Here is a 27,563-nt window from a genome sequence, read left to right on the forward strand (position 1 = left end):
TACAATCAATGTATCATCCCCTGAGCTTTGGAAATGGCTTAAAGGTCAGTTGTGTATTTTTGATGTGAAACACTACATTGAAACTGTGGATGTAGAGACAGATTTGGAAGAACCACTTCTTATTCTAGTGAATGGTGTGTCCATAAAAATAAAAAAAATATGGCAGTAACTAGTAGATGTAAAGGTGAAACTACAATATATCTTAAACAAAATAATGTGCACTACAAAGATGTAGATGTAGATAGTCTCTAACATGGAAGTTCCATGAGGTAGAACATGTTACCTACAAGTGGATAATTTGAAAAAGTGGATAGAAGAAGATCTGAACAAAATATATGAACAATACAGTATCCATCTACTACGTACAAAAGAGGTTTTGAAGATGCCATTCAACAGTATCAGATAAGTAAGCTAAAAGAACTCCAATAAGTGTCTGAAGAAAAGGTTACTCAAGTTGCTTCTACTCATTCCTATTTAAAAAAAAGAAAAACTATAAAACAGTTAGAAATACCGTCTAAAAAAACAATTCTTGAAGGGACATGACCAAGATGGCGACCGTGTAAGACGTGCCTACCCGTCGCTCCTGCCTCAGACCCAGGCCTGAGACCTTTAGCCCTGCTGTAATTGACCCCAAATCCCAGGCCGAAACCCCAACGCAAGCCCTACCATATCCCGAATCACTGGGACCCCTGAGCCTACCTCAGAGCTGCAGAGGAGGTCGGCAGGGCAGAGCGCCGTGTGGTGGCGCTGTGCTTGAGCAGGGTTCTCCGCTTCTGCTGCCAAGAAGACACGAGAAACTCTGGGCCCCTCCTAAAAGTGCAGCGGGAGTGCTGCAGAGCCCGGAGGAGCCAAGAGCTGTGCTGGGGAGCTGCATCAGCAGAGAGCTGGAATGGGAGGTGGTGCCACTGGTGGGGAGACATCCAGGCTTCCTCTGGGCCTGCCGCACACTGGTGCCACCAGCACAAGACTCGCGCGCTTGAGATCCGGACCCCACAGGTGAGGCCCCACCTGGGTGTTTGAGGGACCAGCCGCCCGCTGAGGAGCTGAAGCTGACAAAACCTTCTCACCACGCCACGGACTAAGCCAGCCCTGACTTCCCTGCCCCTCCCCCCGCAGCAGCTAGGTTGGCAGTTACCAGCCCAGTTGGTGTAGCAGCGGGCCCGGTTGATGGGGTTTGCCGGAGGTGCCCACCTTCCCCTGCCTACAGCAACCCTGGAGTGAACATCAGAGTGGTGCAAGGAGCCTTAGACACGTCTGCTACAGCCGGGACTGCCAACAGAGATGAGCTGGATAGGCGCTACGCAGCGACAGAGGGGACCTTGATCACCACTAGGGTGGTGTAACCACCATACCCGTAGCTATTATGCACCTTTAAAGCAGAGGAGGACAGGGGTAGCTGAGAGATTGCGTGCCAGGAGTGCTGCCTGTGATGTGACTGTGCAGCTCCAAAGGAATATGACGTGCATATTGAATTTGGCGCACACGGGCCCGCGGCTGGGACATGCATAGGCTCTCTGATACCCGGGGCAGGCCCCATTCCCTCCTGCGAAAAAGACCTGTGAGCACTCGCGACTGCGCTGCCTGCTGTGAGGTGTAATATCTAGGGGCTCAAGACAAGATGGGGGCTGCTGCCAAGCAGCACAAGGAGAGATCGGTGAAGGAGCTTCTGCTTAAACAGGGGTCAGAGGGACCAGAAACACCCAAGACGAAAGGGGGTTCCCCACCGGCGAGGGGTCAGACCGATGCAGATGACCCAGTCACACGTGGTGTCCTCGAATCATTATTTGCCACCCTCACTGGTGAGTTCCATACGATGAAAAAGGAACTGTCCGCAGAGCTCTGTGAACTACGGAGGGACATTGACTCAGTTGGGGACCGTGTGGACGACCTGGAGAACAGCACGGCAGGTGGAGATCCGAAAACAACAGCTAGGCCTCCAGGCACACGCGGAAGATTTGGAGAACCGCTCCAAGTGGAACAACTTCAGGATCCGGGCGATTCCGCATGGCTTGGAGGGAGACGACATTGAAAGATTTGTTGAAAGCCACTTCCAACATATTCTGGCAGCCCCTGCCGACCAACACATAAACTGGACCGGACACACCACGTCGGGCTCGAAAGACCAGCCACAGCCCCGCCTCCAGATATCCTGACCTGTGTTCATAATTTTCAGCTGAAGGAGCGTATCCTGCGAGAGGCCAGAGCAAAACACCCGCTTGAATATCGCTCCTGCCAGCCTCTTCTATTCCAGGACTTGGCAACATTCACTTCGCAGAAACAACGGGAGTTCCGACCCGTCACTGAATTTCTCCATTCCAATACGGTTCCCTACTCATGGGGTCACCCCTTCCGGATCATTTTTAAATGGGACGGTAAACTGAGACAGGTGCGTTCTCTCCTGGAGGCGAAGTCCATCCTTCCCCTGCCAGGCACAGACAGCATTCACTCGGAGAGGGAGGCATCCCCAGGCCCCAGCAACTACACAGGGAGATGGCGGCGAGTGGGGGGTCCCCCTCTCAGGACTGTCCAGATCCGGAGACCATGGCGGAGGAGCGCAGGGGCGTCCTGGATGCATTGACTAAGGACTCTCCTGCGGCCGACTGAGGGGTGGGGCTGCTATATTTGTTTAGCTAGACTCCAGGATTTATTTCACATTCCCGTCCTGGGTCTGGGGGGTTGTGGGCCACAGTTGGTTCCTGCAGTCCGTCTTACGTTCCTCCATAGGGCTGAGAGCCCAGGACAATGGTACATATTCATAGTTCTTGTTCACTGTTCTACGTTGGAGGGTAATTGGTTGGGGTGCCCTTCCTTCCTTTTTGGGCTTCTATTGTGGACTCTCTGGAGGCTCTGAATCCACCCTCCAACTCTGGGCATGAGTGGGAGGGGTTTGGGTCATATGGCGGTCCTATGGTACCCTTGACAATGACTAGTATCAAAGTAATATCCCTTAATGTCAAAGGGCTTAAAAATCCCGTCAAATGTAGGGCCATCTTGTCATACTCAGAGGGCTCAGATGCCCACATTGGCATTTTACAGGAGACACATCTCTTACCCACAGATACAGACAGATTACGCTCCAGGGACTTCCCCACCAGGTTTTTTCCTCTGAAACAACAAAGACGGCAGGAGTGGCCATCCTGGTCTCCAGCAGATTCCCTAGCCACATAGGTGACATGCGGGTGTAGATAAAGGGCAGGATGTTGGCATACTCCTTCCTGCTCGGTACATCTAACTTCATAGTTGCCACTGTCTAAGTCCCAAATGAGGACCAGGAGGGGTTCCTGAGAGGTGCAATACATGATCTGGCCGGCTTAATGGAGAGGTTGCTCATTTTATGAGGAAACTTTAATGTGTCCTTCGATGATTCCCTTGATAGATTGGTACAGAGGTCGGGCCAAACCGGGGCATTATCTGGTTCTGGGACACGTTTGATAGAGGATGCCAGGCTTACCGACACCTGGCAGCTTCAGCACCCACGGTCCAGGGAATACACATTTTACTCGCACCCTCATAAGTCCTATACCCGGATTGATTATATACTCACATTCGACACTTTGACCCAGCAGCTGCACTCCGCCGACATATCCCTGTGCCTCTTATCCGACAACTCTGCAGTACAGATCACCCTGACGTTTCACACCGATCGTTCCTCTCGCAGATTCTGGCATCTGCGCAAAACTTTGCTACAGCGCCCTACTGTGATTCAACAGGTTGAGACTTGCATTGCTACCTACCTCACCCTGAATGACACCCCCGCAACACAGATGACAACCCTTTGGGGGCCTTGAAGGTGGTTGTACAGGGAACATTTATTGGTATCGCTGCTGCAGATAATAAAGCTCGGCATGAGAAGAGGGAACAGCTCAGTGGGGAGGTGGCAGAACAGGAACACATTCATCAACGGACAGGGCCACCTTAGGTCTGAGGCAGCTCAAAGAAGCCCGAGCTCATTTGGCAGTCCTTGATATAAACAGGGCCGAGTTTGCGTCCTTATGTTTAAAACACATGTTTTACGTGGGTGGAGACAGAAGTGGTAGGCCCTTGGCCACTGTACACCGGGCGCAGAGGCAGAGGTCCTGAGTTACCGGGATTTTGAATCGGCAGGGTCAGGTTCTTGACACCGACCGTGACATCTCGGGTGCCTTTCGCTCCTTCTATGAGAACCTGTATGCGTCACAGACTTTACCACCTGGCGGTCCAGCAGAGTATCTCAAGGGGGTTGTGACAGCGAAGCTCCTACAACACCACGCTGACGAGCTTGGTTCTCCCATTAGAATTGAAGAAGTCATTGCAGCCATCTCCCACTTCCAGCTCCACAAATCTCCGGGGCCAGGTGGCTTTTCTTCTGTCTTTTACAAGAAGTTCTGCCTGGTCCTGGCCCCCATCTTGGTCCGGTTCTTCAATTCCGTAGGCCCTGAGGTGACATAACCATCCCCCATGCTGGAGGCCTAGCGTACAGTCATCCCCAAGCCCGGTAAGGATGGCCATTTCTGCTCCTTCTTCCGCCCTATTTCGCTTCTCAATGTCGACCTAAAAAAATTCACGGGGATCCTGGCCTGGAGGCTTTCCTCCCATCTCCTCGAGCTTATAGACCCTGATCAGTCTGGGTTTGTGCCCAGCCGACAGTGTTCGGACAACACCAAATGGCTCCTCCATCTCGTGCATCACTCTGATCGCTTCCAAGCATAGCATGTGATCTTTTCAGTCGACGCCAAGAAGACCCACCCTGTCTCACTTTGGTCTCCCAGACCAGTTTGTCCAATGGGTATTTTGCAGCTATTAGAGCCCCGTCGCTATGGTGTGAGTGAATGGAACCACTTTGGACCCCTTTCCTATTTGCAGGGGGACGCGGCAGGGCTGCCCCCTGTCACCGCTCCTTTTTGCTCTATATATGGAGCCTATGACGCAGAGGGAGCGCTCGGACCCACTCGTTAGTGGTGCACAAATTGGGCGGGACGGAACACAAGCTAAATCTATTTGTAGATGATGTGGGGGCCACTCTGGAGCGACCTCAGGAGTCCTTCCCGGCTTTGCTGGCGGAGCTTGATAGATTCACCTCGCTCTCCGGGTTCAAGATAAATGTGCATAAATCCCAAGCACTGGTCCTTGTGCTGACACCCGAAACGCTACAACTCCTACAGCGCTCTTATCCAGTCCAATGGGCCCCGAATCACTCCCTTATTTGGGGACACACGTTACTGCGGCTATTGACTACTAATTGATAAACTATACATTGCTGCTTCGGCGTGTTTGGGAGTCTCTCTGGAAATGGAGACCTCATGCGCTGTCCTGGTTGGGCCACATAGCGGCAGTGAAAATGGTACGCTTACCCCAAATGGTATACACATTTCATACACTTCTATTGGTTCCTCCGACTGGGGTCATCCGTTCTCTACAACGGGACATGGAACACTTCATCTGGAGGGATCAATGAGCCCGCATGATAAGAGATCTAGCCTATCGCAGCCCTGACGAGGGGGGCCTCGGGATCCCGGACCTAGTCGCCTACTGGCGGGAGGCCCAATTGAGGGCATTGGTTGAGTGGCCCCACCCAGAGTCCGAAAAGCACTAGTTTTTCATGGACCGCTCGCTTTCTGGTAGATCTCTCTGGACCATTCCTTTCCTAACGCAAGCTGCGAGGCCTCGCAATCTGTATCTTTCGGAGGTGACCCGTCCTGCCCTCTTAACTTGGGATAGAGTTACTAATTAACCTCCTTCCCCTCCCCACTCACACCTACAGTGCGCAACCCAGATTTCACACCGGGGCTGGATGAGGTCGGGTTCTGACCCTGGATGGAGGAAGCTAGCCAGTCCATTGGTCTTTTTTTAATCTTGAGGGCCTCAGATCCTTTCCAGACATGCTTAGGGACCTGGGCTTACCCGAAACCGAGCGCTACAAATTCGACATTGGGTTCTCCAGGGCGAAGTGCGAGTGGGCGCAGAGAGTTACCTCACTCCTGTAGAAAATTGGCTTCTCACCTGGCGCACAGACGCTCGTCTTACCTCAGACTTATATAAGTTTGCGCGCCCTGCCCCAAGGGAGTGGAAAGCCCTGGGACAGCTCAGGTGGGAGAGGGAGATAGGTAGAGAATTAACACAGAAGGAATGGTCACAATATATTATAGGGCACGACATACGGCACGCAATGTTGCCTCCACTGAGTCTGCCACTTAAGTGGCTTTCTATTGGTATTGAACCCCTGAACGCCTACACCAGGGCACCCCGCTTGTGATCCTCTTTGCTGGAGAGCATGCGGCTCCATAGGCACCCTCACCCACATTCTTTGGGAGTGTCCACTACTAAAGGACTACTGGCAGCAGACCCTAGATACCGTAGACTCCCACTTTGACACTCAAATCCCACGCTTCCCAGCGTATGTCCTCTTGGGCCTCCCAAACGCTCTCACATTTCCCCTTAAATCCAAGAGGGGTAAGCAAATGGCCCTAGCATTAGGAGCAGCAACTCAGAACATCCTCACACACTGGGGCACCACAAAACCACCCTCGCGGCTAGGCTGGATCGATAGATTGTGGGGGATACTGGAAATGGGGAAAATCTTGCTCACATTCACCCACCCAACAGCATCTTTCCATGATTTCTGGGAGCTGTTCCTCATCCTCCTCTCCTCCGAGTTCATGGAGCTCACATGCCCTAAGTACCTCAGAATCCTACGACTCACCGACTTGCCATGCCCACCATCCGACGGCAACATCCAAAAACCAACGCCACTGTTACACTCCTGACACGTGCCTGACAACTATCATATCTAGATTCCAATAGCTGAGAGGGGGGAAGGGGGAGGGAGGGGGGGGTTTATTTCCTATATTTCTCATTTGTTACCTCTTTATGCCGGATATACAGTTCTATAGCCGGATTGCAATCTGATGAATGTAAGGCACTTACTGGCCTGTCGCACTTGTCTTCGGAATACAATAAAAGAAATATAAACATAAAAAACAATTCTTTTAACAAACATTTGAAAACTTCCACACAAAATCCTCCCAGTAGTAGTCCCCTACTTTCTGGCTAACACTGCATTTCAGCATGCACTTCTCAGTAATTGAGTTCTTCTGCATTGAATACCTAGGTAAGACATCAGGGCTTCTGCAACTGAATGCTGCCGTAGCACTGACAACATTTTTCTAGCTGCATGATAAGCTACATAGTTTTTAAATTAGGGTCATCACCAGCACAACACATGTCAGAATACATATAGAAGTAGAAACATACCTCAGACATGATAGCAAGCAGATATTCAAACTTGACAGAGTACACTTTCCACTTAAAGCAGACACCTACATTTATACAGCATACTTCAAATGCACCTTTGCAGAGACTCAGATGAACTAGCATACACCATAACACATCTGCCAACATGTTTTAAAACTCACTTTTCTTTTGAAGCTTCATTATTCACTGACAGCTCACAATAGATGTCAATAGAAACCAAAATACCTCTGTTGCACACCACATGCTCTCTAAATTGTATGGTTTACTTTCTGATCATTACACAGAGCAGGTAAGTATTGAACTCTGTATTCAAGTGCTACTGTGATGCCTCCTTAGGAGAGGGATCCAGGCTTCTGCAACTGAATGATATAGTACCTCTAACAAGATTTGCGCAAAGCTAAAGAGAGTGTTATCTTATTGGTAAAAGGAGAGGACCAAATCAAAGACAAGTTGCAGTTAATTCAGTCCAAGGTTAATTATATTTCCCATTTAGATTGGGTGAGTTGGGTTATTCTTGTGGTCTTAGGAAGAAGGAAGGAGTATGTCTTGGAGACAATGTGTCCAAGCTTTCCCAAATCGGAAATGAAATCTACAACAGAGTAATCATATATATTATTTTGGCTTTGGATTCTTTGGGGTTACTTTTTAAAAAATTGTACCATTCAATATTTTACAAGTTATAGGTGCCATGAACAGTAGCAAATGAAATTTGTTCTGCTATATTGCGCACCTAATTTACTGTAAGTGTCCCTTTAGAAAACCATTCATCTCAGTTTATGCCTTGACCATCTACCTTAATACCTTTGTTACCCAAAAGGATGCTAAGTTTTAGTTTTTGTGTTTAATTTCCATGTTTTAGTCAATATGTACATTTTTGTTTAGTAGCACTAAATATTGCGTATGAGTGAGGGAGTTCAGTTTTAAAATTAGGAAAAAAAGAAATATGATTGGAATTTTGGAGGATTTTTTTTCTAAGCCAAATTGGTTGCTATGAGACTGATTTAGTATGCCATCTAGAGCATTGCTAAAATAGAATGGCTGACTGATCTAAAATGAGCTAATTTAATACCTCTTCAGTCTTTAGGAACCCTTCCAATCATATAAGAGCAATGCAGGTCTCATACTTAATAGATAATTGACTATTGGAGTGATCATTATCTTAATATTTTTGATCCTACCCGCCAAGCTAGCAATTTGAGAAACTCGCTTTCCAATTTTCTTGAGTGCACAATTTTCATTATAGTTGATAGTCTCAAAAAAATCATCATTGAACTCAATACCTAGACATTTGATATAAATATATCTATGATGGCCAGGCTAAATTAAGAAACCCAGTACTCTTTGCACCCCAATATATTTAAAGGCAATGATTTTGGATGTGTCACTGTTTATGGTACTACCCGAGAAATGTGAATAGGTTTCTATAGTCTCAGTTAGGGCTATGATAGATTGTTGAGAACTTTCCTTAAAGACCAAAGTATAATCTATGTACACAGCTGCCTTGACAGTGATGTTTTTCAAATTAATGCTGGTGATGTCTTTATTTGCTTTGGGCGTATTTTGAGGGTTCAATTACTAACAAATATAAGTCTGCCAATATTGGACTTCCTTTTTGTTTCAAATCAAAATATTCCAACAAAGTGTCATTCAACTTAACTCCAGCTTTCAGTTTAGTGTATAGCATCACCAGTTTTATAAAATTGTTTCCTGATTGAAATGTGTGGAGGACTCCTGTTAAGAAAGGCCAAGTAACTTTTTCAAGATCCTATTGGCAATTGAGGAATGCAGCCATGGTGAGAGATCTTGCAAATTGAGCTTTTTTCAATAACATGAGAAAATAAGTTGGTATTGTTACTAGACATTCGTTTTTTAAAGAGGCCTATTTAATTGCAAGTAGTTTAGCATATATCCTGCAATCAATTTTAATTACTGAGATTTACCTATAGCATTTAGGCAGAGTGAGATCTTTCCCTCTCTTTTGGTGTGGCAGGGATCACAGCTTGTGCTGGGGTATGGCTAACCTTGCCTGTGATAGAGAAGCTTAATTGTGGGGGTTTATAATGGCCAGAACAACTTGGAAAATGTGGTCATGTAGCCATCTGGTCATGGGGCTTTGTTAATTTTTAGATTGTGTTACACCTGACAGTGTTTGGTGTGCTCTTTCCCCAATCTTGTTTCTTTATTGCCTCCTGTTTGCTGAAGTGCATTTTTGTTGATTTAGGACCATTGCTAAACAGTGGTAAGTGCTTGAGATAAACATGGTAAAATTGGCTTATACCCAATTGGCACATTTAATTTGCTTTTAAATCCCTAGTAAAGTGGTACTACATGTACCCAGGGCTTATACCTGTAATGATACTAGTCGGCCTGAGGCACTTATTGTGCAGTCCATGTAAGTAGCCCTTTAAAAACATGTCTCAGGACTGCAATTGTAGTCTGTGTGTAGTCTTAAACTGCCAATTTGACCTGGCAAAATAAACCTTTTGCTAGGCCTAAACATCCCTATTTAATACATCTACATCACCCCTGAGGTAGGTCCTATAAAGTCCATAGGGCAGGGTACATTGTATTTAAATGGTAGGACGTGTTTTACATGTCTTGGCAGTGAAATACTTTCAAAATATTTTTTCACCATTGGCGCGGCTACCTCTCTTATGGGATACCATTGGGTTACCTTATTACTTTACAATAAGTCCTAACTTTTGATTGGGAACCAATAGAAATATTATGTCTGCTCTTTTTGTGTATTGCTCACAGACAGTGAGACAAAGGGGAACAAGGTGTTAGCAGGTTAGGTGACCCTACCAGGATGGGATGGGTGGAGTTGTTCCCTGCCCCACTTAGATTTCAAAGGGCTGCCTCCAGCACACTCACAAAAGGAACTTGACACCAGCCTACTGTTACCCTAGACAGGTGAAGCCTGGGCAGGGGAAGAAAGGACCAGATAGGGAAGAGCCTAGACGTTTCTCCCATTTCAAATGCTGGCAACAGGTATACATATTGGACCCTCAGACCAAATATTTTTTTCACTTATCGACTTGTGGAAGACACTCAGAGCGAGTCCCTTGTAGTCCTAAAGACAGCCGTCCTGCCTGCAGCCTGCTTTATAAATCAGAGGATTGCCCTGTTGCTGCCAGAGGCCCAGCATACACTTGAATCCGGAACTACCAGAGTGATTCCACTGGTTAGTTAGCTAGCTTCCTGGTCTGAGCTACAGGGACACAGCAAGCTTCAACAATTTTGAGCCTTTCACCTGGACACTGCCTGAAGTGAGTCCTGCCCTCTAAGTAGTGCCCAACTAGTCCTGAACCCTTGGAAGTCTTGCTAAAGGTGCCCAAGCAGCCACATTTGAAACTTGCAGCTAAAAGTGGTCTGAGAACTGAAGGGGGACTAGGATCGAAATGATTGCCAATCCACCCGCGGTCCATCATTGATTGACCTGTTTTTGTGGTAGCTCCCAGTACACTCTTATCTGCAGCAGCAGATCATGCTCAGTGGGACATCTCAGGAAGGGTATACAGCCTTGTGGAAACCTTGTTGGATACAACCTACAGCATAGTTCGGCTGCACATTTTCACTTCCAAAAAAGTGATAACGTCAGTTCCTCCTGCACCTCCCTGACAGTGACAGCAACTCCTCTTCCTCAGACATCACCTGCTGCCTTGCCCTACAGAACCTCATCTTTTCAGAATCTATTTCTTTAAAATTCTTCTTTGACAGAAAGTTAGCAAAGACTGGGCCCAATCCTACTTGTATATCGGAACCAGTCTCCATTGCAGTCAGCGTAACTTTTGCCTTTGCACCAGTCTCTCGCAACTTAGAAGCCCACAGTTAGCACCTTGTTCTTTCACAAAAAAATTTAAAATGTATAACTCTGGTTCTACTAATTGGATTTATTTTGTTTTGGTGTCAGATTGCTTTTAAATTTTACTATATTTTTTTTAATTTGCGTATCATTTTTTATGTTCTTTGGTTTTACTTTATTACTGTTTATGTGCGGCATAAATATTTTACTCAGTGCCCCTAAGTTAAGCTTGACACTTTTCTGCCAACTTATCAGAGGATTAAGCACAGGTTAATTTAGTAACTTTTGTGGTCTACCCTGACAAGGACGGTGGTTGCTGCTTGATTAGGATTTTCACCTCCTCAATCAGTAGTCCAGTTTCCTACAGATTGTTAATACCATTCGTAATTTCTGTTTACTTGTTAGTGTATTGATTTTTTCCTGATCTGCATGGAAAACTACGGCAGGTCTAGTTTTACAAAAATTCAGAGCATCTTTGGGAGCCGATTTTTGAAGAGTTGTCATATAATTCTGTTTAAAATTCTTTCTTTAAAATGTTCCACAATAAGTTGAGAGTGTAAGTGGTTATTGCCTTTTTATCTTACTTGGAGGGAATTAAATATTTATTTTGTTGAAATTTCAGTAATATGGGTTACATTTTTCCAGCAGTATTCTCCTCACATAATTTATGACTTTTTTGTGTTTTAATCCATCTTTAACTCAAAGTCTTATCATATTTGTATTTTTGGTCATTTACCGCTCCTAAAAACGTATTATTTCAGGATTGTCTATGGTAAATTTCAAAAGCTTTGATTTCCTCTTCTAGAATATTAATAGAGTAATTTACTTATTTGTTTATATGAGATATTATATTAATTAAGCAACCTCTTATTGTAACATGTAAAGCTTCTCATCTGCTAAGAGGGGGAGTCTCACAATTAACATCCTCATTAAGAAAATTATTTATCTTGTCCTGCAAGTTATTCTGGTAATCTGTTTTTGCAGAATTTCATTGATTAACCTCCATTTATTTTGAGCTTTAGAAGGGGGCTCCAATAAAGACAAAATGTAATGCATAAATAATTTGAAATATGCCTTGTTCTATGAAAGTTTCATTCATGTTTTGTAAATGATTGCCAGAAATCATAATGTGCTCTATTCTGGAATAAAACTGGCGCAGGTAGAGGCATTTTGAAATCTGAAGAGTCAAAGAGTTGCAATCTCCTTGTGTCTTTTGGGTTACATTTCAAACAAAATATTGTTATGGATTTAAGAGATCTAGCTAGTCTGTATTTACAAGACAATAATCTGTAGAAGGTCCAATCCATAGGTACATTAAAATTGCCTTGTAGGAAACTTAGAGCATTATCAGGAATGGAGTTCATGTTCTATGTAAGATTATACCAAAACTCCTGTTTATCACCATTTGGGGCATAAACATTTACACTGAAAAATCTTTGTCTTTTTTATTCATATCTGATATTATCCATCTACTTTCTTCATCGGTGATATTTGACACTATATAAATATTTGCCTACTTAGTTATCATTGTCACCAACCTGTTTTTCCTACCATCTGCAGGAGAACAGGCTACATATTCAATCCATCTCATATTGAGAAAAGCTCCTTCTGTAAGTCCAATTTTACATTCTTGTAATACTTTTATATTTCCTTTTAGTTTGTAAGCATAGTTGAAAATCTTGCACATTTTCACTGTGTAATGTAACCTCCTGGTGCTGAAAGAGATACTATTCAAACAGTTTTTAGAATATTCTTTGTTTTATGCAAAGGAAACCAATGATCATAAGTAAGAGATCCAAAACATGCTCAAAAGAATATTGAACATTTTTATCAATAAGGTACACTAAACAGTAGGCCTGGGCGGTAAATTCCGTTCCGCTTGTGGAATTTGCAGAATCTGGCTAATTTCGCGTTCCGAGGAGAACGCGAAATTGCCCTAAATGCAGTGTTCAGCGACTTCGCAAACTTTTTTGCTTGTTCGCGCTCTCAAATGCGTGTTCGCGAGATATTTCCCCTGAGCACGCAAACAGCGATTGCGAACAGTAAAAGAGCATCGCGAACAAGCAATTTTGCGTGTTCGTGGAATTTCTGCGTGTTCGTGGAGATTTTTTACCGTTTCGCAGAGATTTGCGTAACGCGATTACGCAAATTCCGCCAACCACTACTAAACAGTTGAAACGGGGAAAGATGATAGGGCCTTGATCCTTCTGAGTATACACAAATGCATCCTTTTCCCATCACCCATCTGTCTTTTCTATATAACTGTGTCATAGCTAAATGAAGGAGATAGTATTCACCAGAGACTGATGTTATCAAAGGTCATCAAAGAAAATAATACTTAGTTGGCATAAAGCCTCTATAATAACTACCTAAACAAACTTATCAGGTTACCATTAGTCGCATCTCTTATAACATGGGACTCTCATTCTGTTGGCGGTAACAATACATAAGGGAGAAGAATTATATGAGCAATTTTCTAATAAGTGCTAGATTCATGCTGGTTTATAGGAACCTATCTGAATGAAATTAGACTAATCAGGATTTGCTTGTGAAAAGGACCAATATGAGCAATAAAACTTTATGTACTGGGAAAACACAACAGTCTCAATTGCAAATCAGAATAATATTGCAAGTTATAAATGTAGGCTAGCCTTGAGAGTATTTAGTGTACCTGAAGAGTAATAGACATAGAATGCACTACAACAATATATTTAAACAAGTAAATGCTACAATTTATATAGACTTTCTCTTCAATGTATGGTTTTTAGTCTTGGACGGTGGTCTTTGAAGCAGAATCCATCTCTAGATCATCTAAAGCCTCCAGATTTTTTTAAAGTTCCATGTCATTGTCAGAAGTGTACCTGAATTTCCAAGTTTTTCCGTAGAAGCAGACGACTTGAAGGAAGGCCCTCGTGGATAATTTCCAAATTCCCCCACTCCCCTGGACCCAGATCTCTCTAAGGCCAGGAGTGTAAGGGAAAGGGGAAGTGGAAGACAAGAGAGACTGCCACACAGGTGTCTTCTGAATCTTCTATTCAGGAAATTGCACCTAAAACATTAAGAACAAGATTAATACAGTTCCCCCCAGAATTCCTGGCTTCTATTAATACTCTTTCTCCCTGACTTTAGTTATACCTTTTACTAGTGTGGAATTTGCTTCTCTCCAAAGTAAGTATTCAAGAGTATTCGCAAAATTAGTTCTTTGCACCAAAGAAGTTGCTCCAGAAACCTTGAGATGATTGTTGGTAAACAGTTGTATTAATCATATGCATATAATCTAATACCCCCATCTACTACTTGCTGCTGGAGACAGTTTATGGTGCTAGCTGAAGCTCTGCGTTGCGAATACTGATAGTATTCAGAAGTTGCGTCACTCCTTGTAAATACCACTTGGTTGCACGAATAAACACCAGGAACTGGAATAGGGGATTGTTACTCGCTGAATGCCCAACAACAGTCTTTGCAGTATTGTCTTTCAAGCTTCTTATCATGGACCAGATTACGGATAAGATTGGGCTTCAGAATTTAACTATAATACATTCACTGAGTCTTTTCTAATTACTAAATATTTCGTAGGAGAATTTTTTAAATGAGAATATCATTTCAAAATTATCACAGAGAGTTCTGAAAAGAAGTTGGTTCAATCCTACTTTAAAGTCGCTGAAGGAATACAGGAGCACCAGCAGGTAACTTTCGGCGCAGGACGTCATTCAGGAAAACATGACTGGACTCTGAGTGACAGGTGCAGAACTCGACGATAAACTAAACAGGCTGCCGAGATATACTTCTGCCAAATAAGGCTGCTGAATATGAGCCTTAAAGAACTAATTCTGAAAACTAAATCACGAAGAATTGCGGTAACACAGATGCGCAAGTAAGAAGCGCGTCTGCCCGCAGAAGTAATTCAGTTGTAGTGCGCAGTGCCAGGCACTCGCGCACATGAAATGGCCGCTGCCTGCTGGCCACTAGAACGAGAACTGACTCGCGAAATGGCACAACCAGGAACCAACCTGGTCTGAGCCATACGCTGCTGTGCCACCAATTGACCCCAGTTCAGAGCTGAATGACGCAATGCAGCTTTTCTTACGGACGTGCTTTTGACCCCAGGAGGCTGTATCTTGCAGTATGCAGAACGGAATCTGACAGTACCCCCCACCAGAGCCCCCTCTCTGGGCTTTTGAGGATAAGTCCTGTGAAACTCCGCCACTAATCTTGGAGCATGCACGTTAGAACTAGGCTCCCAAGAACGATCCTCTGGGCCAAAACCCTTCCAGTCCACCAGATAGAACAGTCTATTCTTTCTCAATTTTGAGTCCAAAATTCTTCTCACCTCGAACTCTTCAGCTGATTCCACTTGCACTGCTGGAGGAGGGAACTGCTGTCTAAGATTTGGTGGATTAGACCTAATCAAAGAGACATGGAAGGTTGGATGAATTTTCATTGACTTTGGAAGGATTACCTTAACACTAACTGGATTGATCATGCGCTCCACTGGGAATGGACCTACAAATCTTGGCTGAAACTTACGATTTCCCACTAATCTCATATGACGGGTTGATATCCAAACCAAATCCCCTGCCTTGAAAACTGGGCTCTCTCTTCTTTTCTTATCTGCTTGTTTCTTATATCCCAATTTTGCTTTAGAAAGATTATGAGCTGCTGACTGAAAAGTCTTCTGCAAGCTCCGAATCACCTCTTCGGCAGCGGGGACCTCCAACTCCTCCCTTCCCACTGACATGTTAGGATGTCGACCAGAATTCAAGAAAAAGGGGGAGAAACCAGTTGCAGAATGCCTAGAGTTGTTATAAGCAAACTCCGCTGTACTGAGTAAAGATGGCCATTCCCCTTCCTGTTCCATCAAATACAAACGAAGGTACTGCTCTAAATCTTGGTTTACTCTCTCCGTCTGACCATCAGTCTCAGGATGAAAGCTGGTAGACAGACGAGTATCCACTCCAGACCCTTCAGGAAAGACCTCCAAAATCTAGAAACAAACTGCGGTCCCCGGTCTGAAATTACCACCTTCGGGATTCCATGAAGCCTGACAATGTGCTGAATGAACAAGGTGGCCAATTGTGGAGCTGTGGGTAATGATTTTAAAGGAATAAAGTGACTCATCTTAGAGAATTGATCCACAACTACCCAGATCACAGAAAACCCTTGACTGGATGGGAGATCTACAATGAAATCCATAAAAATTGTGTGCCAAGGGGATGGGGCTGTGGGCAATGGCATGAGTAATCCCTGTGGAGACTGCCTAGAGATTTTTCCCTTGATACACTGCTCACAAGTGGCTACGTGCTGTCTCACCTGAGTTTCCATTCCAGGCCAAAAATAAGTCCTCTTCACCAGTTCCAGGGTTTTTACTCCTCCCTTGTGTCCTGCCAACGGATGATCATGAAACAGTCTTATGACCTCCTTCTGCAAATCCTCACTGGGAACAAACATCTTCCCTTGAACATACGGTGTTCCATCCTTGACTTCTCGATCCTGACCCTCAGTTAACCAATTTTGAAATTCTTCTCCTTGAAATTCTTTTTTTATTCGGTTTCCTAAATCATCCTCTGCCACAACTGCTGCGACCTTCTCAGGAGGAATGATAAAGCCTTCAGAGTCTTTTTCTTCGCCACCTTCAAAACTGAGTCGAGATAAGGCATCAGCTTTTCCATTAGCAGAACCTGGTTTGTAGGTCAAGACAAAATCATAATCTGCAAAAAACAATGACCACCGCAATTGACGAGGAGTAAGGGTCCGTGCTGATTTTAAGAATTGTAGATTGCGATGGTCAGTGAAAACCATAATCACATGTCTAGCTCCGAGTAAATAATGTCTCCAGACCTGAAAGGCATCTTTTACCGCCAATAATTCCTTGTCAGCTATGGAATAATTGATTTCTGCAGAAGACAATTTTCGTGAATGATAAGCGACTGGGTGCAACTGTCCTGTCTGCTTATGACGTTGGGAAAGGATCCCCCCAATGGCCAGATTGGATGCATCTGCTTCAATGAAGAAAGGCTCCTTTAAATCTGGATGTCGCAACACCGGAGCTGAAACGAAGGCTTCTTTTAACGATTGAAAAGCTTCTTCCGAATCTTGGGCCGAAACAAAACGCTCATTCTTCTTTAACAATCGTGTGATTGGACTGACTTTCTCAGAGAAATTCTGGATGAACCTTCGATAAAAATTGGCGAATCCCAGAAAACTTTGTATTTCCTTCACGGATCTTGGAGCAGGCCAGGACCTAATTGCTTGTAACTTAGAATCATCCATATAAACTCCCCTTGGAGACAGAATAAATCCCAAGAATTCCACTTTTGAAGAATGAAAAACGCACTTTTCTAATTTCACAAACAGATGATTTTCCAACAGACGCTCCAAAATGACTCGAACATGACCGATATGTTCCTCCAGGCTGTTGGAATAGATCAGGATGTCATCTATATACACAACTGCAAATCGATCCAAGTATTCTCGAAGGACGTCATTTACAAAATGTTGGAAGGCGGCTGGTGCATTGCATAATCCAAATGGCATTACTTGATATTCAAACAATCCCAGCCGCGTCCGAAAAGCTGTCTTCCATTCCTCTCCCTCAGCCATTCGCACCAGATGATATGCGCCTCTCAAATCCAGTTTGGTATAAATGCGAGCATCTTTCACCTGATCTAAAAGTTCTGAAATGAGAGGCAAAGGGTAGCGATTCTTCTTGGTCACCAGATTCAAAGCCCTATAGTCAATACAGGTCCTCAAGGAGCCATCCTTCTTCGGAATGAAGAAAAGGGGAGAGGAGACAGGTGACTGTGAGGGTCGAATGAATCCACAAGCTAGACTTTGCTCGATGTATTCTTTCAAATGCAAATTCTCTGGTTCGGACAGTGCATATATCCGACTGCAAGGTAAAGTAGCCCCAGGTTCCAGTTCAATTCGACAGTCATAATCCCGATGAGGCGGTAATTTTCTAGCTTCTTGTTCATTAAACACCTCGGAAATATCCTGATATTCTTGCGGAATCTCCGGAACTTCAATGGCACAAATCATCTGTATTTGATCCGCCAGACTGGATGACAAGGTAGTCTGAGCCCTTTCGATCCGATCATGAAAGCAATGCTCCTTACAGAAGGTTGAGTTCATCTCCACTGTGCGCATTGCCCAGTCAATATGCGGGTTGTGTTCAGTAAGCCAAGGTAATCCTAGAATCATCTGAAATTGAGGGGCATCAATTAGATTGAAACTTATTTCACTTTGGTGTTCTCCTGGACCGAGTACCTGAATGACCTCAGTATCAAAGGTAATGGGACCGGAGGATAAACTGGTACCATCCACTGCTCGAACTGGTTCCGGACAGGGTTTCTTTTTGAATAGAATTTTCAAAGATTTAGCAAACTGGATATCACAGAAATTCCCTGTAGCACCTGAATCCAACATGATGTCAACCTCTTCCAATCGATTTTTTCCGAAACGAATTTTACAAGATAGAATCAGATGCGGAGCGGCTGACTGGAGAGTGTTAGCAAGAGATTGAGGTTTGGGAGTTGACTTGAATGGAGCTCCCACCAGAGCAACTCCGTCTACTGGTGGAGCCTGTCTTTTACCCACTGCTTGGACTTTGGTTTCTTCGTACAATCTCGGACAAAATGACCCGGCTGTCCACAATACATACTAAGTCTTCCTACTTGACGCTTCTCCCTCTCTTCCTTAGAGAGGGGGCCTCTGACAGTACCTATCTGCATTGGTTCTTCTACCACACTTCCTTCCGAAGTCTTCACTGGCTCTGTTCTTACTCGATCTAAGCGAGGCGGGAAGGGCTTGAAATCTCTTCTCTTCTCACAACGACGTTCCGTTTGACGTTGATCAATTTGCAACACAAGATCAATGAGTTCTGACACATCTGTAGGTCTCTTTGGAATTTGAGATAACCCATCCTTTAACTCATCCTTCAGACCCCTATAGAAAATTGCGGCTCTTTTCTCCGATGGCCAGTTGGTTTCCACTATTAGTTTATTAAACTGCGCCAGATAGGCCACCAACTCCCTATTGCCCTGCTTCAGATCCAACAATTCATTGTCGGTGGCTTGCGAAATTGTTCTGCGATCAAAAATCCGTAAAAATTCGGCCTTGAAATCTTCAAACTTATACAAAACCGGATCATTAGAGGATACCAATGGCATGGACCAAGCTGCGGCGTCTCCACTAAGGTAAGAGAGCACGAAAGCCACCTTTGACTGATCCTCCTTAAACAGAATGGGCTTACAAAGGAAATGCAAGGAGCACTGGGTCATAAAAATTTGGGCTTTATGTAGGTCACCTTGGAATCTTTCTGGGGCTGCTAAAGGAATAGTTGGGGACATGGCATGCACAACCTGAGTGGTAAGGGTTGAGGACGAAGTTGGAGAGGGATCAAAGACTGGCGCCCTCAGACCACCAAAATTAGGACTAGGACTTACAGATATCTGGTCTAACCTCTGACGCAGGTAACTAGCTTCCTGATTAGATTTCCTAACCTCTTCCCTAGTTTCACTAAGTTGTTTCTGCAACCCTTCCAAGACAGAAGCTAACGCCTTAACATCGAAACCTTCAGCCATCTTGCTCGGACGGAAGAAATTTTAGGGCACTTCAATCTGTCAGAAGTGTACCTGAATTTCCAAGTTTTTTCGTAGAAGCAGACTACTTGAAGGAAGGCCCTCGTGGATAATTTCCAAATTCCCCCACTCCCCTGGACCCAGATCTCTCTAAGGCCAGGAGTGTAAGGGAAAGGGGAAGTGGAAGACAAGAGAGACTGCCACACAGGTGTCTTCTGAATCTTCTATTCAGGAAATTGCACCTAAAACATTAAGAACAAGATTAATACAGTTCCCCCCAGAATTCCTGGCTTCTATTAATACTCTTTCTCCCTGACTTTAGTTATACCTTTTACTAGTGTGGAATTTGCTTCTCTCCAAAGTAAGTATTCAAGAGTATTCGCAAAATTAGTTCTTTGCACCAAAGAAGTTGCTCCAGAAACCTTGAGATGATTGTTGGTAAACAGTTGTATTAATCATATGCATATAATCTAATACCCCCATCTACTACTTGCTGCTGGAGACAGTTTATGGTGCTAGCTGAAGCTCTGCGTTGCGAATACTGATAGTATTCAGAAGTTGCGTCACTCCTTGTAAATACCACTTGGTTGCACGAATAAACACCAGGAACTGGAATAGGGGATTGTTACTCACTGAATGCCCAACAACAGTCTTTGCAGTATTGTCTTTCAAGCTTCTTATCATGGACCAGATTACTGATAAGATTGGGCTTCAGAATTTAACTATAAGACATTCACTGAGTCTTTTCTAATTACTAAATATTTCGTAGGACAGTTTTTTAAATGAGAATATCATTTCAAAATTATCACAGAGAGTTCTGAAAAGAAGTTGGTTCAATCCTACTTTAAAGTCGCTGAAGGAATACAGGAGCACCAGCAGGTAACTTTCGGCGCAGGACGTCATTCAGGAAAACATGACTGGACTCTGAGTGACAGGTGCAGAACTCGACGATAAACTAAACAGGCTGCCGAGATATACTTCTGCCAAATAAGGCTGCTGAATATGAGCCTTAAAGAACTAATTCTGAAAACTAAATCACGAAGAATTGCGGTAACACAGATGCGCAAGTAAGAAGCGCGTCTGCCCGCCTAAGTAATTCAGTTGAAGTGCACAGTGCCAGGCACTCGCGCACATGAAATGGCCGCTGCCTGCTGGCCACTAGAACGAGAACTGACTCGCGAAATGGCACAACCAGGAACCAACCTGGTCTGAGCCATACGCTGCCGTGCCACCAATTGACCCCAGTTCAGGGCTGAATGACGCAATGCAGCTTTTCTTACGGACGTGCTTTTGACCCCAGGAGGCTGTATCTTGCAGTATGCAGAACGGAATCTGACAGTCATCTTGAAAGATGCATGTAGATTCATTAAGAGTGACCTTACATCTTGAGGGTCATCAAAGGATGATTCAAGATTTCTGGATCTCAGTCTTTTTTTGTGGCTAGAATACCTTTCCTCACATCATCAGTGCTTATGGAAAAGCCTTGTGATATAAATATTGTTGTACATTCCCATTAAATAGTGTTGTTTCCCCTTATCTCTATCTGGATACAATCAGTTGCATTTTAGGGGCCTTGTTTACAAGATGTTGCCGTAGGGCAGAGCTGCAGGCCTTCCTGCGGTGCTGCCCTATGGTAGAAGAAAAGGGCAGGACTGCGCCGTATTTATCAGATATGACACATTGCTGTCCTTTTGCCCTGTGCTGATGCACAATGGTCTGCCATGCACCAAGGCAGAATGCAGCACACATAGAAAAGGGAACAGTGAGGAGAAATAAAGGTATTTCTTCTTGTTGATCCTCCCTTATGTCTCCCCTGGGGAGGCATAGGTTTTTGGTGCTGCCTCAGAGTTACGATTCTTTTGCAACCTGGGGCAGTGTCAAAAAGCCATGGGTGTTGCTGGGAACTTCTGCAGCAACACCCATTGCATGCCCCTTTGACGTAGAAAACTGCGTTAACGGGAACAATATTTAGAAGTCTGCATTAAGCCACACCTAGTGGAGTGATGCTGCCTGGTCAATATGGATCAGACATCTGAGCCACCGGAGCATCACAAAAGTGAGGCTCTAGTGTGCAGCCTCATTGTAAATGAGCCCTTAGGTTGGTGCCTGAGTATGGATGGGCAGTTTGGGGCGTGGCCAATTGCAAATCAGGCAAATTACCCTGTAGGCTAAAAAGTCTAGAAACAAGTAATTCACATATCACGATGAGTGCCACACTAACGGTGTGAGGTGCCAGTATAAAATGTTACAACCTATGTATATCTAAAGTTTTTCAGTCATACTGTGACTCTTAAAGATGTAGTACCTGTTCAAACCATCTATCATATTAAACAGTTGCATGCATTTATATCCAAAAGCCTTCTTTTCATGATCTGTCTTGAAATTACCTTTGAGTAATACACACTTTCAATCTTCAATGCTGTGGTTGCAGTGCAAAACACACAACAAAACATATGCTATCCACCATGTTTTGCAGTTGTTAAACAGGTTTTTTTCACATGCCAGAAGGAAAGTGGGGTGATGAACAGTGTAGGCAGTGTGAGTTATGGCACTTGTTGTGTGTTGCATGCCATAACTGAGGAATTGTTTTCTGGTTTGTGCTTGGTGAGCCATAAAATACCTTAACTATGGTGTTTCTGGGAATTTTGGATCATTTTCAACTTTTCATGGAGAATTTAATGTTGATCATACAACTTTATGACAGTGGAAGCATTCCTCTAAGATGCTAAGTGAGTAGGTGTATTATTGTCTACAGGTATATATGGTGACTGTGTAGAGATTTGCAGAGACTGTGTTGACATAGAATATTTGGTGCGCGGATGTGTGAAGGTAGGTGACTGATTGCATATGATGGTAGGCATGATACTGTGTCAGATCTAATGGAAACCCAATTTCGCCTCACTAAGTCTTACGTGATAACTGCCTGCCACTTTTTATAAAGGTTGATCAAACCATGTCAAAGTTATTGGAAATTTAACTATTTGGGTGCCCCAATTGTTGCCCTGTCAATGGGTCTTCCGAAGTTTGTAAATGTTTATCAATTGAATGTTAAGTCTGTGTCAAATTTCAAATAGATGCATCAAATGGTGCCAATGGTATTAGGAAATCAAAAATGCTTTACCCAAATCCCCACCCCCTTCAATATTGGTCTCCACAGTAACTCTGACTGGAACTTGAAATACTGGTACTGGTTTTAACTTTTTATGCCCGCAACATTCCATGTAGAGCCGTCAAAGAGTGCCAGAATTATTAGAAAATGAAAATGTCCTCTGCCCCTCTTTAAATATGCCCCCTAAAAGGATTGGCATTGATCTTTACACACTAATATACTAACATACTAGTCTTTGCAAACGGCTGCCATTTTTTTTCAAATTTCTCCCACAGTGCCAAAGATATTAGTTAATTAACATTTTGAATTGCACTCCTACAATACACCAGCATGAGTCTGAAAACATAAGGAGTAAACTCAGCTTGTGAAGTATCTAACACATTTCCTGCGTATTAGTCAAATGGTGGTAAACATAGAAGCAAATTTGTAAAGATATACAGATATTCTTTCAAGCCCATCTGTTACCTTTTTTAGATGCAAACATCTAAAAAACTACTGAACAGAAATACACCAAACCATTAAAACCACATTTCCAAGTAAACTTCTACATTCACACCGAGGTCCAGATTTAGAGTTTGGTGGAGAGGCGGGAGAAAGTTAAGCACATCAACGACAGCGACTACTCCACCTCTGTCTGACAGAGTAAGGGCTGTTGGAGGTTTGGCCATTTGTCCGACTTCTTAGTTTAGAGTGGGTGGACAAATTGTCTGTTTTTATTTTCACACACCAGCATAAGAAACTGACAGTAAAAACATTTTTGGGACCCCCCCCCCACACTGGGAGACACATCCCTGGGCTAGGGGGTCATTGATTTTTATAGTTTGATAAAGAAAACCCTACTTTCTGGCTTTGTTTTTGGAAATTAAACAAATATATTGAAAATGTGACTTATGGCACCATCACGTACACACAGATGCATGGCACACTTTCAATGTATTCACAGGAAACTCTGTGATGGCAGTTTCTGCCAATGTAAGAGATATTCGCTCAGGCAGCTGAGATCTCTAAATGTGTAGTGAGTGTACTCTGAACTTTAAATCAGCCCCTAAGTTTGGCATAAATCAATTCAACAGGTTTTGCTATAGTGGTGAGCAAAATTTCCTATTACAGCTATAATTGGAAAAACACATCTATTTGACCCCCTTTAACTTCAACCTGCATGGAAGTGCGCAAAAATTAGCATGTTGAATTTTAGCTGCCTATGCTAAGCTAGTGCTAAATTGCAGCTGAACAATAACTGCAACTACAACCACAGCCGTTCCTAAAGCTACAGATACATGTTTGCAGCCTCTCTTTGTCCCATACTATTTCACACCAAAATCTAAGTATTCGCTTTGCTTTGAAATCATGTGTAGCTCAGCCTTTTTTTGTGGTCCCAGTACATCCTGAGCAGCATCATCCCAACACCTCCTGTCTTTAACATGAGCATGCCCATATACATATAGGATCCGATTCACAAAGGGCCTCCACACTCTTGGAGGAGTCTCCACAGTCATGTCAGGAGGCCCGCAATCACTGCGAGACCTCCACAATAAGAAACTGCAATGCAGAGATCCCACGACACGTGCAGATCACCCGCCACGAGTGCTGAGGTCCTTTGTGAATTTGGCCAACATTGTTTACGGACTGTCAAAAACACATTTTTTACCTAATCTGTGATGCTGATCTGTTGGCACCAGGATCATATGTTGATACGACTGCTTGTCTGAGTGTTGATTTGCCTCAACACATGTAAACAATTATGAATATCGAAGCTGGGGAGCATTCTCTTTGTATTATTACCCACTTTGAAGTGTTGTGGTGTGCTAGGTTATAAAAAACGAACTTTAAAACTTGTTGATTCTTTACTTGCTTGGATTATTGATGAGCTGCGCGAATTTTCCATTAAGTAAAAGTAAACAGATTTTCTTAGCGCTGCTAATGACTCTTTTGCGCATTTTGTTGTTGTTCTCTTATCAGGAGGGAAGTACATCATATTAATGTTTGTTTCACAGCTTCAAAAACAATTCAGCTTTAAATGCTTTGATATTGCAACAACTGCAATTCTGTATTTAATAAGCACATCTGAAGGTAAGGGAAAAGTAAAAGGGTTCAACTGCCAAGTTTAATAATACGACATGTTTAACATACATAAACGACAGTGGGGAAAGTTTGGGCTGGGCTATTACATTTTTTTCTGCATGTAAATGAATGGTCGATTGAACAAATTAGATGTAAGGAAAGTGACACTGGGTGCTTGCTGAGTTACTAAACTCCACTTGCTTTGATATAGATAACTTGGGCCCAGATTCATCAAACAAAAATCCGCTCGCAAAGGGGCAGATTCTCAGAATCTGCCCCTTTGCGAGCTGTATTTTTGCATTTGGGATGCATCATCCCAAATGCAAAAATCGCAATTTTAAAAATCGCTAAATTGCGATTATTTGCATTTAAGGAATCTCAAATTGAGATTCCTTAAATGCAATGCATGAACGTTTTTAAAATAGCGAATTCGCTAATAGGGCACGCAAATTACCATGACGTACAACATCATGGTAATTTGCAAAAACTTTGAAAAAAGTTTCATGTTGCGCACACACATGCCCTAAGGGCATGTGTGTGCACAACATATGTGCACATATCAATTTCAGGGGTGCAACAGGGTGTCCTTTGGACACCCCTGCACCCTTGAAATCGCAATCTCAATTTGCGAATCGCTAATTGGGATTCGCAATTTGAGATTGTCTTCCCATTCATTCCTATGGGCCTCTAGGCCCATAGGAATGAATGGAGAGGTATTCCTTAACTGCGACTCGCAATTTGCGAGTCACAATTAAGGAATTCTAAGAAATCGCTATTTTTTAAGTGATTTCTTGATGCATTCCATTTTGCTATTCCTTAATAGCGAATCGGTATTTTTCGCTTTTAAGGAATTGCAAATTGGGTTGTTGATGCATCTGGGGGTTTGTACATTGGGGCCAAGTATACTTCAATCATTGACAGACAATCCAAATTCCAGCCAAGACTATCACAGTTCCCAAGAAATTCCACAGACTTATCAGATACCACTAATCTTACACAGAAATTTGTTGATTCAGATCAATGATTTTAGAGTTCTTAATACAAAATAGAGTATTTATATTGTTTTTGTGCAGGAGGGATTGAAGGACTGATGGAGATTAGGGAGACAGGCAGACATGTGGGACCAGCACCACATAAAATGTATTTAGAGCAATTTGTATTTTGCTTTGGCATAGCCAAATAGTATTATTTAATTCTTTAATTGATTTAACATTATTATTATTATTAAAGGTTTGGAGATGAACAACAATCCCAATGTACAGGTAGGTTGAATCTGCCTGGTATGTTAATCTCGATATGGAATAAAATGAGACAGATATGTTTTAGGAACATACAAAGTGGGGCATTGTGACCCCATTTTACATGCCCACCCACAGCTCCGGTAAGGCGTATGAGACAATCAAAAGTGATGCCATTATTACATCATTCACAAAAAGTAGTTTTTCTAATTTGATAGCTGAGCAGGATGAACAGAGGGGGGATTTACTAAGGATTTGCATCAGGACAAAGCCACACAGACCTATACAAAGCAACTGGGCTGTTATTACACTATTTCCATATTGGACTTCTCACTATAGATTTTGGGCAGGGATCTCTCAAATTTGGAGAACTGGGCAGAGAGTAATAATCTTTCAAACATATAATTTGGCTTTAGATCAGGTAGGTGTTTAAACTTATCACTTCGGAGAGGGAAGTGCATACAAGCAAAGAAGGGTTCCTCACATATGGCATTTCAGTATCTGTCAAGCATATCCAATAATGTAAATTGATCTAAACTATGTTCCAAGGTAGAAAAGTTGGGTGTAAAAAAACACTTTTCACTTTATTGAGACACTTAGGATACCTCTGTCACTTTAATTTTTGATCTTAAGTTTAACTTTTTGATCTCAGTTAAACTTTAGACCGAAACTTAAGTCTAACTGAGATCAAAGGCTAACTTTACTACTCTCTGTTATAAACTTTATTTGGTCTAAAAGCATAGATCATCAAAGTATACAGAATAAAAATGCAATATCACTCTTCTTAATACACCAAGGGGTCGATTCCGATCCGGTAAAAAGCGCTCCGATTAGCTGTACGGAGCGTTTTTCCCGTACGATTCGTACACCTACAACATCCCCGTACGAACCAGCAAGTACGATCCTAACCCAAAGCGCCACTCCGTACGACTCGTACCAAACACCGTACAAATACAAAGTACATACGGATTCACTCCGGCCAACGCACTACGCCACATCCGTACATAAATAGGCAGCCATTTCCGGACCGGGAAGTAAGATCCGTGTTGACGACACTCCATATGGCCCTTTTGCTACGAGAGCTGTAAACTGCCGTAAAACCAGAGTCCGCCACAAACTGCACCCCGGTAAGCGACATACACGACATGAACCCCATCGACCGTGTCATCCGAGCCCTGTACGCCTACGACCTCGTACATAGAAACCGACAACGGCGCAGACGGTGAGTACAACCCACCGCAACAACGGAAGTATACCTGTACGGTGCCCAACACACCAGCGCATATCACCATTGCAATAGTGATACGTGCCGCACACACGTCAGAAATCTCGGGGTACGGTGCGTCACACGCTAGCGCATATCACCATTGCAATAGTGATACGTGCTGCACACACGTCACAAATCTCGTGATACGGTGGGTCACACGCTAGCGCATATCACCATTGCAATATGGATGCGTGCCGCACATACGCCAAAATATGTGGGTACTGTTCGTCACATCTTAGTGGTGGGTGGAAAAGACCCCCAGCAGTGCCCAACA

The sequence above is a fragment of the Lissotriton helveticus genome, chromosome 6, assembly GCF_964261635.1.
Source record: "Lissotriton helveticus chromosome 6, aLisHel1.1, whole genome shotgun sequence".
NCBI classification, from domain to species: domain Eukaryota; kingdom Metazoa; phylum Chordata; class Amphibia; order Caudata; family Salamandridae; genus Lissotriton; species Lissotriton helveticus.